This window comes from Protopterus annectens, chromosome 4.part1, assembly GCF_019279795.1.
Source record: "Protopterus annectens isolate FY-2018-M chromosome 4.part1, PAN1.0, whole genome shotgun sequence".
NCBI classification, from domain to species: Eukaryota; Metazoa; Chordata; order Ceratodontiformes; family Protopteridae; genus Protopterus; species Protopterus annectens.
The window spans coordinates 883,662,853-883,675,691 of NC_056734.1; positions in this window are offsets into that span (position 1 = coordinate 883,662,853).

Sequence of the window (12,839 nt, forward strand, 5' to 3'; positions counted from 1 at the left end):
TCTGTTACTATCCATCAGTACAGGGGAGAGCATATCTATGCATTAACTTTGCACAGGCACAGTTGCCTACTGTACTGTGGAGGCAGACACCAAATACACTGTGGATAGCCTTCTGTATTCCCTAGGGACAACAGTCTAGTATTGCACTCTACGGCCATATGTTTACCTGTCAGATGCAAGTATCTGCTGCTCATATACTGTTTGTGGGTCTTTATTACCATAGCCTTCCCTATCTCTATAAACAACTTGTGTACTGTGGAAGATGTTTGCATATGAGTGGGATCCAGTACTTTACTTATGTGTCTGTTGTAACTTCACTGTGTGCACTGGGCAGATGTCTGTATTGTGGGAGGTTCCTGTGTTAACACATACAAATGCCAGATATGTGTGTGCAACTGCTGAACTGTGACATGGCCTAAGTGTGTGAGCATGCCCAGTTCACAGTTTGTATGGCTTCTTGACTGACACGTCTCATTTATCTAAGTGTGCGGGCATGCCCAGTGTGACCTTTCCTTATGTTGGGAACTGTGGACCACCACATTTGTGTTTGTCTGTGGACGCCATCTATATTTCACATGTACAGTTGAGTGTTGGACATCAGGTTGTGTTCTTACTGCCCAACTGCTTTGTGTCTGAACCTAACAGGCATTATGCTGTGCCTGCAGGGTCGCCATGGGATAGTTTGCATACAGTTGTCAACATCCTTTCCTACTGACCAAACAGTTCTATTGTCGTATAGTGTACTGGTGCAGTACTTTCACTGTGGTGGACAGTATAATCGGTTTCAGTCCTATCACTGCTTGTAATATTTATAGTGAGCACACCAGACTGGTTGAGGGCCAGTTGTGCAGATATGACCATGTTGCATTTTGTTCAGATATGGACAGCATAGTACATGATTGTCCGATATTGTTAATATATTCCACAACTTGTGTGGACAGTGACAAACAATGGCCGTGTGCCCTTGTCCATTTGTAATGCTAGTCAGAGAGTGTTTGTCCTTCAACACACATTTACTGATGTTTGCCATGACATATGTCACGGTTAGTGTGCTGTGCGTCTGTCTACCCGTGACATACAGGTGATATCCAGGGTACACCTAACATCTCCCATCCAGTCATCATGATTCCTCTGGATGACAGTCAATGAGGGACTCCCTGGATAACCTGTAGTGGGAGTTTAGTCGTGAGTGGAGTGAGCTTCTGGGTTATGGACCAATCGGTACAGCATGTCCTGTTTATGTCTGTCCTGGGGTTTAGGTCTGTCAGCTGCATAGGTCACCAGCATTCAGAGTTTACATGGTGCCAAATGTCCATTGATACCAGCTTGGTCATGGCTCTATACATCAGGCACAGTTCACCTCCAGCCAGGCGGTATGGCACTGTGTGGAGCTGCAGTTTGATTAATCAGGTGACATATGGCATCTGTTACAGCTCTGCGATCCTCCTGGTGGGGTATTTGTGGGGTCTTTCCAGTTGATGCAGGTGTCTGCTAAGGTACATCCCTCAAGGGCCATTGTACACAATTGTGAGGCTGCTGATGGATGACTGGAGAGGCACATTAACCTACCCTAACCGAGCTGTGCTTACCTTCATGATTAAGTTGGTATATGGTATGTTTCTGTAACCACTAGAGACACATGGTTGTCACATGCAGGATATCTATCACCTTGTGTCCCCAGGTCTCTTATTGCTCCTGATGTACTTACTGGGTTAACACCTATGTGGTAATTTCTGGCCATGTACTGTGTTTCCACAGGGGTTGACTATACACCATTCTGCATTTAGCTTGTTGACATGGCTGTGGCACCACTTGTCTGTTTCTATGTGTGCCTTTTGTAGGTTGCTTGTGTCAGCTGGAGGGTCCGATATGATGGGCAGTTTGTAGTCCTCTGCGAACCTGTTCAGACAGAGTCCTTCCATGTTGGCCTGTACCTATGTGACATATATAGCATACAAGAGAGGTCCCAGGACCATGCCTTGTGGGATGCCAGTTGTACCTGGTTTGCAGTCTGCCATGGCTGTAGCATGTCTGACCAGGTCAGTTCTGTCCTTGAGCTGGTCTGCAACCCATCTACTTGCATAGGGGTTTATAGTTAGGCTGGTGAGCTTATCTGTACCGCCAACTAGGGTATTGTATGGAAGGGTTTAGCAAGGTCCAGATAGGCTGTGTGATCCACATTCCCCACATCAATGGCCTTGGTGTGCATTTCACATGAGTCAGACATGTGTAAGGGGCAGGATCTGCCCTATGACAACCACACTGGGTAGGGTCCAATGTCTGTAGGTACCCAATCTCTTTATTCATGGGATCCATGATCATCCTCTCCATTACTTTGCCAACCTAGATAGTTGGGGTTGAGGGGTGATAGTTTGCAGTATCCATTCAGGCACCCCCTTTGTGGTGAGGGACCACTGTTGCTGTACACTGCTCTTTGGGTACATATCCTGTGGTAGGACTGATAGTGCACAGTACTGCTATTTGCTGTTCCATTCTTCTTACAGTACTTGTTGGACACAACCCAGGACACCATCTGGTACCATTGATGCTGTGTACTGTGCTTTGTGGATGCTGGCTGTTACCTCAGCATCTGCAATGCCAGGGGGCCAGCACTCTGCTGGGATAGATATTTGGCAGTTAGATGCTGGTGGGGAGTTTGCAAGGAATCTGTTAGGTAGGATGTTGGCAATGTGTGTGGGTTTGTTGTATTGTTTGTGATATTAGAATGCTGCAGAGCATATCTGTGGATTATCACCATGGTTCCTACCATCAGGTAGGACAGCTGTGTGATAATCCTTTGTGTCCTGCACAATTTGTATCATCATAGGTACATAGGTTCATACTAGGCAATCTGCCCTGGCCTTGTTTGAGCACGGACAGACTGTGTGTGAGATTCGACACCCCTTGCAATGTGTATATTATGCCCATGTAGGGTTTACTTTACTAGATGTGACACAGGGATGGCCCCCAGTGTACACCTACTATCTCCCATGCACTTCACCAGATTTCTTTTGTTGAGTTTGAGTGTGAAGCTCAGCCTATCATGGACTGGGATTTTGTTCCAGAGTGTAAGGAGCCTCTGAGTTATGGATCTGTCCCTCCAGCACATCCCATTTATCTATGTGTGGAGGTTCAGATATCTCACTGTGGTGTCTCTGCTGGATTTGGGGTTTCTGCAGTGGAGCATGTCCATTCATTCTGGATTGGACATGGCCTTGTACATCAGGCATACATCACCTCTGACTGGGCAGTATGCTTCTGAATTGGGCTGTGGTTTCTTCAGCCAGGCTGCAGATGTCCAATGTTTGGACCCTTTATCCTGTTGGTGGGTACATTTGGGGTCTTTCTAACTGTTGCAGGTGTAAGGTAAGGTACATCCAAACTGGGGCATTGTTGTCACATATGGGCCTGATAAGGGAAGAGTATGGGGGCACAGTGACCTCTCTTGCTCTACATGTGCATCCTTTCATATTAAGGTGGGCAATATAGCAGGTATTCCTGGCCACCTTGGCAATGTGAGTGTCACATGGCAGGTTACCATCCACTTGTGTCCCTAGGTCCCTGATTACTTCTTCCATACATAATGGATTGCCACCTATGTCATACTTTGTGTGTGCCTTGTTTGGTATTTGTTGAGACATTCACACTCTGCAGTGTCTTCAGGAAGGCTGGCTGGGGTACCTGGGTTTGTGAGTGTGGTCTGTAGCAGGCTTCAAACAGGGACACAGTTTGAGCCAGTGTTACTTGCCCGTGGATAGTCCATGCTGCTTCTTGCTGTGGTACCAACCTGGGGGTGTGGTTATCCTTGATAACTACTGATAGCCACACTCCTATTGTCGTGCGTTCCATGTTTTGGAGCTGTAGAGCATGGTATGAGGCATAACCTGGTAGTATTAGGGTGCTCTTCTGGGCCTTGACCCAGGTTTCTGTTACAGAACACATATTACCATTCTCCATGCTGTGGTGGGTTTGGTCTGCATGCACCTTGCAGGTTAGACTTCTGGCGTTGGGTAGCATTACATCCAGGTTGTTATCCCTTGTGCTACCTATGGTGGTGGGTTTGTGTTACCAGCCTTACTTATTCAAGGCACAGTGGGGATGACAACAGCCTTTGCCAGTATCCACACAGCCAGGTGTGCTGGGTGCATGCCATCCCTAGCAGGTGGGGCATCATGTCTTGCTCGGCATGTCAGCCCAGGCTGTCAGCCATGTGTTCCCCCTTGCTAACAGCAATACCTCAGCCAATTATTGTACTTGATCTTGTTGTCTTCATAGTGTGGCATCATGCTTGGTGAGGGTGAGATGTTAGGCAGGGTCTTCATGTTTGCATATACTAGATGGTGTTACATTGCTTAACACATGGCAATCATGCCTCAGGAGGTGCTGCAGGGCTGCCTCTGTTGGATGCACATACTAGACTCCCTGTACATGTTTGAGAGCAGGTTGTGTCATGTTAGGCGTCCCTGTTACTATATGAGTGAGTCAGAGAGGGGTATCATTCCCAGGGTTCCTACTGAGCCAGTGTATGTGCTATGCGTTGCCTCTTTGCCAAGGCCAGGGCATACTGGGCACGCCTCCTTCTGCCTACTGGGGCAGGCTCAGGTTGTTCCTCCTCCGAGTCACGCTCTGCCTGTGATGGCCTTGGCAATGGTGGGGGGCTGTTTGTCCCAGCCCTATGCTGGTCCTGCTGCAGCTGTTTTCACAGAATCATATTATGTAGCATAGCACATACCATGACAATGTGGGTACATGTAGTTGGTGAGTACTGCAAGGCTCCACCAGATGTGTCCAGGCACCGTAACCGTGACTTGAGCAGCCCAAACACACGCTCTATTACATTACGTGTTTGTGCGTGTGCCTCATTATGGCGTTCCTGTTCAGGTGTGTGTGCATTTCTGATGGGTATTATCAGCCACGGCTCCAGTAGATATCCTGCATCCCCCACTAGGTGACCATGTGGGATGTCCCCTTTGGCAAATGTCTGGTACAGCTGCGTCAAATGCCAGATATGGGAATCATGGTAGCTCCCAGGGCAGCCAGCACACACATTCATTATTATGCCCTGGGCATCACACATGACCTGGCAGTTGATAGAGGGGAAGCCCTTGCAGTTAATGTAGGCCCTACCCCGCTCACCGGCTGGTGCTTTGATGCGTATGTGCGTGCAGTCTATTGCACCCACTACCTCAGGGTATTCCGCTATTTGCTGGAAGAGACGCATATTGCTGGCCAATACCTCACGGGCATTGGGGAAATATACATGCTCACCGACATGTGCTGACATGGCATCTAGGAACTGGTGCAGTACCCTGGAGGCTGATGCCTGTGATATCCCCATCATATCACCAGTTGGTCTCTGGAAGGTACCTGTTGCTAGTATTCTTAGGCCAACACATACCTTGGTTTCCACTGGGATGGGTTCCCCTCTGTTGGTTCTGTGTGTGAGGCGTGGCCTGCACAGCTCAACAATTTGCTGCAGGAGGTCTCTGTCCACTCTATAGCCTTCCACTATCTCCAGCTCATGTAACCCCTGGTAGGTGACCCTGGGCCTGTACACTCTTCTCCGCCTCCTCACTGTGGGTTGTCTGGCAGCATTTGCATTGTCACCACCCTCAGCAAGTCTCCTATGTCTCCTTATAACACCCATGGCAGCCCCTAGCATGTTTGGTCTGAGTGCAGCTTTTCAGTTTTCACTTCTACTAGCTTACTCCTGTCTTGCAGTGTCTCTTGAGAGAAACATACTGCAATGCTGTTTGCAGTGTTTTAAGTGCTGGGCTGGGCTAGTATTCTGCCTGTGTAATTGCCTGCTTCTAATTGTTTTCACCTGCTAGCTCTACCAGTATTCCCTGCTAGCTTCCTACTATTTCTTCTGCTTCCTTTTTCCTCTCTGTTTCCTCAGGGGGGAGCAGCACGCATACCAATGAAAACACGCTCACAGTGGCTACCACGCACGCACACATGCTTACACGGACTAGAATCTGCTTATTCAGGTTAAAACGCAAGCACACCAGCGCAAACAAGTTAATAGATCTTTACACAAGCTCTTACATGCTTACTCTGCCTTACACGTGTGCACTCTGTCTTACTCGCGCTTCCCAGCGTGCACACGCACGCATGCACGCACAGCAAGAAACTTTGATGTTGGCCACAGTGTACACCTTCCATTTCTTGACTTTCCATGCTTATCTGTTGACACTCCTCTTTTTATGCTGTGTGATTGACATCCTTCACATACCACTTTGCTCCAATGAGCTTGATTTCTTCCTGACATTACCCCCTGTGATGTCACTTATCTCCTACTCTGTTACTCCCCCTTATCTAACTCTTACACTACACGGAATGTGCTCATTTGCTATGTGACAGTGTGATTCACTATCCTACCACTCATTTACATAGGATTGCCTACTAATGCTTAGTTACATGTCTTACACTCAGCTTCCCCCCTTAGCAACCACTAGACAGTGGCCATGTTGTTTTCGGTCTGCTAGTCCCTGCATTGCATATCCATGCATTACATAAAACCCACATTTATGGGTTTCAAACCTTTATTTTTATGTTTTATATAGCGCAGCCCATTTGCGCGAGGCTGCGCTGCATTTAAACATCACTGATCACAGAGAAAAAAAATTATTTCATGTTTGCATCAGGTTACCATGCCAATGGCCACCTATTTGACCATTGGCATGCTGACTGCAACATATGCACACTTTATTTGGAGCTGTCATGGCTCCATTGCGTTATTTGCAGTAACATACTCAGTTGTCAACTGAGTACATTTCTGCACCTAACACGACTCTTACACGGGCTGGTTTCATCTTCGTGGATCGCTAATCTACCTCATTTGCATGCCTTTCAGCTGCAAGTGAGGTGATTAGCATATCCATGCCCTGCCCGTGTAAGAGTCGTTTTAGCTGGTCTCTTACACGGGATTTCAGGCTGTTCCTGGATCGCGATGGCTGCATGGAGTATTACACGACTCTTAGACTCCGTGCAGGCCATCGTGAATCCTGCCCTATTAAAAGTCTGTTATGGGACTGACTAATACTGACATTACATGCTAATATTGTTAAAAACAAATATTAAACACTGTAAACATTTTACAATGAAAATAACTGACATTGGTGCTATTTTCTGATACTCTTCAGGGCATTTTTATTCATTCAATATAAGTGCTGTCTGAGATACCACACTTGAACAGATCCCTAGGGCCTTAATGCTTTATTTTTAACATTGTTCACTGTTTTTCCACCTTAACGATTACAGCATTTTTTTTCAGCATACTTAGGTCTTCACTTGTAGATTTATACATGTGTTAATTTATATTATGATATGTTTTTTACACACAAACCTGCTGAAATATGTATTTGGTACGAGAGTGATCTTTGTTAAAAGTGTTTTAATTTACATGTATTAATATTTATTTTGATAGATGTCTAGTGGTAAATCTTTTTGATAGTTTATTAGTCATTTTGTTCATGAGTTAGTTTCTAATCTAATAAAGTTTGGGTGTAAGTTAGCCTATATAAAGTGAAAATAAGCCATTCTTATATTATATTATTTTAATTTGTCTCTAGCTTTTTAGTTTCAGTTCTAAGGTAGCACAGTCTTAGTTTACACTATGGTGTTGATGGGGAAAGGGGACTTGGTTAAAGGAATGAGTTTAATACTTTTATTGCTCTTAACAGAACCATCCTCTGTAACCACTCCCTTGTTCCAAATAACCTGCTTATATATAAATAATGAAGGTTTTTGATTTGTTTCTTTATATTCAACTAGAATTTCGTATTTATGTGTTTCAATAAAGGATATTCCATTTTAACTCATCTGTGGCCTACCTAGTATTTTCTATTTTATTATTTTGTAGTATGCATTGTTCATTTTTAATTAGTGAACTAGGTACATAATACAATTTAAGGTGTGAACCCCACACCCTCCACACTGCAAAGTTTCTTCTTGGTTTGTTTCTAAGTTAAGCTTTCACTTATTCAACAGCAATTTTAGTAGGCAGATTAATGGCAGCCATTCAAAAAAAGATTTAGTACCATATGCAAGCCCAACACTGGGTCATTAACAGAATGGAATAAAACATGCATTGAGAAAAATAGAAAATGCCAACACCCAGAAATAAACGCAGAATCAAGTCAACTTTACATTACATTTGCTTGATATCTGAAGAAAACAGTGATCCTATACAGCATGCCTTTAGATGCATTCTGTCTTCTTCTTTTATACCTGCTTCCTTGTCACCTTGTCTGCACATGCCTCATGCCCTTGTGGATACCTCTATGGATTTATTCTTTACCATCCACACATCTAGTCCATTCAGGTGGCCCATTCCACAACCATTTCAGGAAGTACTTTTCCCAAATCGTGATTCAAATCTCAACATTTTTCCTAAAAAATCAGTGCCAAAGCCAAAAATAATGAGGGACAAACTCCCACAGTCAGGGACAAATTTTAAATATTACTCTCATATACTTAGGAACTGCGGTGGTGGTGCTGCGGTAGCGTTGTCGCCTCACAGTTAGACATTGCCCGTTCGATTCTCAGTTAGAGCGTCTTATGTGTGGTGACATGTGTGAATGGGAGTTCCTTTGTTGAAGGTTGTGCGTTAGGCCTGGCAAGCCAGTACGTAAAAATCTACTGCCAATCATTAGCAGACCGGAGTTCCGCTGTGGCGACCCCTAACTGGGAAAAGCCGAAAGACACAAACAAACTCTCATATACTTAGGAAATTGCTACAATAACAGGTCTTGTGTGCATTTCTGGAGGATATGAAGTTTGAAACTCAAATATATGTCATTATTTAGTGATTGCACATAATTCTTAACCTTCTATCTGCAAAACACTGTCTCTCATAAGGAACAAATTATCAAAATGTGATACATCAAGTTGCAAGTTACTAAAAACTTCAACTAGATATCTCTCAGCATGGTTAAACATGCTGAATTAAATTATTTTAATAAATTAATATTATTCACCATTATTATATATCTTAGGTACAAATTTTGTTAACAATGAATGCTTAGCAAGTACCTTCAATGTTGAACAGCATGGAGCATGGATGATTCGCATTCCTCATGAGTTACATTTGTGAGTTGTGACTATAATCTTCAATGATTTTACAAAAAAAAAACACATTTTATTAGAAACAGAAACAAAGACCAAAGATATGAAGTAAAATCATTGACATTCTACAAAATCAATAACAATTAAAAGATACAGAGCTATCAATGTTCTCCAGTTCCCACCATATAAACATTCATAGGCATATTATAGAAAAATGTGTTTGCATCTTACCGTCAACCTGCAGGCTGTAGAGACTAAGTGAGTGCTGCTTCTGAATGCAGTGAGAATTAGCTGTTGAAACTATGATCATGAAAAAATAATCAATTATTTTTGTATTAGTTTGCAGCTTATGCAAAAAGAAAGGGGGGCTGGGCTGGAAGGGGGACACATGAGCATGGCAGGCTCATTTAGTGACTGAACTGCCATGCACTACTTTCCTCCTTTTCAGCTAGTGCACCACCTCCAGTTATAACCTTAACATCATTCTAAAAGACTATTACTTACAATAATATTCTAGGAATTACTGCTCACTAACTCAGCAACAGGTAACAAGTAGAATGTCTAAAGATAAATATTTTTAAGTCACCTTTGTAAAAGATACAGATGTATTATACATTAGTTTACAATGCACCTTGCAGTATTAAAGAGAGGATGCTACTATTTATTTATGTATTGCCATTTGTTGACCGGGAAAGACCAACTGGGACAGGAGCCAATTTTCAGTGGAAGTCTGCGGAGAAAAACTCCACAAATACATTATGATCACACAGTATTTTATGAGAATTTACAGAATTTACAAAAATTACAGTGCAATACAGTACGATATAACAAAATGAGAAACAGACTAATAAATTGTGGGAAGTTACAATATCAGAGAGAACAACAGTATAATTTATAAGATATATATATATATATATATATATGGGAGGGGGGCAAATCCCACGTTTTTGCCCTGATTACTTTTGTCTATGAAATGGGGCTGTCAGCGAAATGGGTTTCAGTGAAATGAGATGTCAGCGAATAGAAGTAGACCCATATATATATATATATATATATATATATATATATATATATATATATATATATATATATATATATGGATCCCCTTCACTACACCGACATGCCACAAAGCCGACACCCAAAACACTGACACCAAAAGACCGACAACACACAATACCGACAACGCACAAAACCGAACACCATAACACCTACACCCAAAACACCGACACACAAAATGTAAACTACACATTACACACACAACTATACATGAACTAACCTTAACCCAAACCCTAACCCTAAGGTCCGACACAACTGCACACTTACCCTACCTGCACCCTAACCCAAACTCACTTAACCTAACCCTAACTCACCACCCCTAAAACTACAGTCCCTCACTATCGCACACATACCCTACCTACACCCTAACCCTAACTCACTTAACCCATCCTTAAACATATAGTCCATCACTATCGCACACTCACCCTACCCACACCCTAACCGTAACTCACTTAACCCGCCCCTAAAACTACAGTCCCTCACTATCGCACACTTACCTGTCCGCTCCCTAACACTAAATCCCTCACTCTATCGCACACTTACCGAGTCGCGCTCACACCTTGCCCATGTCGGTGTTTCGTCCATTGGGATCTCACCTTGTCGATCATCTGTGTCGTCAGTCTTCTCGTCTCCTTCTGTAAAGTGTCGGCCTTCTGGCATGTTGGTGTACTGAAGGGGACCCATATATATATATATATATATATATATATATATATATATATATATATATATGTATATATATATAAAATGCCAGGCTTTTGTGATATAAAAAATAAGACCACAATAAATCATTTCAAAAGTTTTCTCACCTTTGATGTGATCTATAACCTGTACAATTCAATTGGAAAACAAACAAATCTGTTAGAAGAAAAATATAAAAAATAAAAAAAATGTACACTAAGCTGGTTGCATAAGTGTACATACCCTTAAACTAATATTTTGTTGAAGCACCTTTTTATTTAATTACAACATTCAGTCTTCTTGGGTACACAACTGTTGTCAGTTAAAGAGACTCTCATTTACCCCAAATAAAGTTCAGCTGTCCTGGTAGGATGTTCCTGACATTTACTCAGTTGTCTGCTTCAGCAAAAGCCATGGTTTGCAGAGAGCTTACTAAGCATGAAAGGGATCTCATTGTTGAAAGGTATCAGTGAGGAGAAGGGTACAAAAAAATGCCCACAGCATTAGATATACCATGGAACACAGTGAAGATAGTCATCAAAAAGTGGAGACAATATGGGACAACAGTGACATTGCAAAGAACTTGATGTCCCTCCAAAATTGATGAAAAGACAAGCCCCTGGATTGATGAAGCTTGGCGCAAGGTCGGCGTTAGGCTTGCGCCGACTGTGTGGCATGCAGATGGCGCAGTAGCACCATATGCATATTAATGAAGGCGCTGCCGCCACATCCTTGTGCATAGGAAATGTGTGCGAGTGCATGGGGCGTGTCGAAGCGCCACACGGAGGCATGGACATGTCAGTGCAACCTAAAATGCTGAATATTACAGCGTGACTGCAATAGTAATCACACCTGTCAGTGTCTGTGGATACTGAAACATATGCAAAGCATGCAAGACAGTTCTTGAGAACACAAAAATAAGAAGCAAACACAAATGCACGTAGCTGAATATTGAGTCCCCATCCCTTGAACACATGACATTTAAAACCCCATTCCCGTATTCTAATGCAGTGTTGATAGTTATACCAAGTGGAAGCGAAATGCATCATGTTAGCGCGCCACCAATAGCTAAGTCTAGACCAATGGTCAGGGTTACCACCTGTCCCACATTGTGAGGGACAGTACCTATCTGAGCAGTTGTGTCCATACCAAAACCATTATAAATGTAAAATATCCTGTGACCATATGACATAATTATGTCCCACATCTCATGTAATAGTCACATACAATAGTTATTTCCGTATGTAACATACCTATATGTTACAAGAAATAGAATAAGCAAGTAAATGAAACAGAAGAAGCATCTAAACTGCTACAACAATAAGCTTACATTTAGACATAAAACAAAAGTACTATCCGTTGTACTGACCGTGGGTATGTGTTGGCCTGTAAAATCTGATGTGTGTCCGGAATATATCCCATCCTGGCCATATGAAAAGGTGGCAACCCTACCAATGGTCACAGCATTCAGCCAAAATCTGCCTATTTACGGTCCAAGCCGTCCTTGTCAGGATGGGTCAAAGATGAACGGGTATTACACGGGCCTACCTACCATGTCATGAAAGATAAGTATTTGTGTGTACCTATGTGGTGATGTACAGCATGTGGAAGTTGAAAAATGCTAGGGTAGTCCTCACAGCCATTCAGGTACCAGAGATATGTAGTGTATGCAATGTGTTCCCTTGACTGTGCCATGTACCATCAACCAGAGAAAGAATGGATGGAGTGTGTGAAATATGGGTGTGGGGTGGACGGGTAATGTAATAATCTGCAAAGAGGAGACTGTGTTGGATGCACAATAGGTGAACTGGAGGTGTATGAGGGAGCAGTGGGTGAATCAGAAAGAAACACAACGAACAAATATACACATCCGCAATACAACCTGACAGGTCATACTGTAGAACACAATCACACAAACATATGAATATTAAAATGTGCGATACAAATGTACAGAAACGTCACCAGCATATACCCACAGAATGGTCTGGATGGAACTGGCCCATCCAAATGCAACACACCTGGATGCATAATTG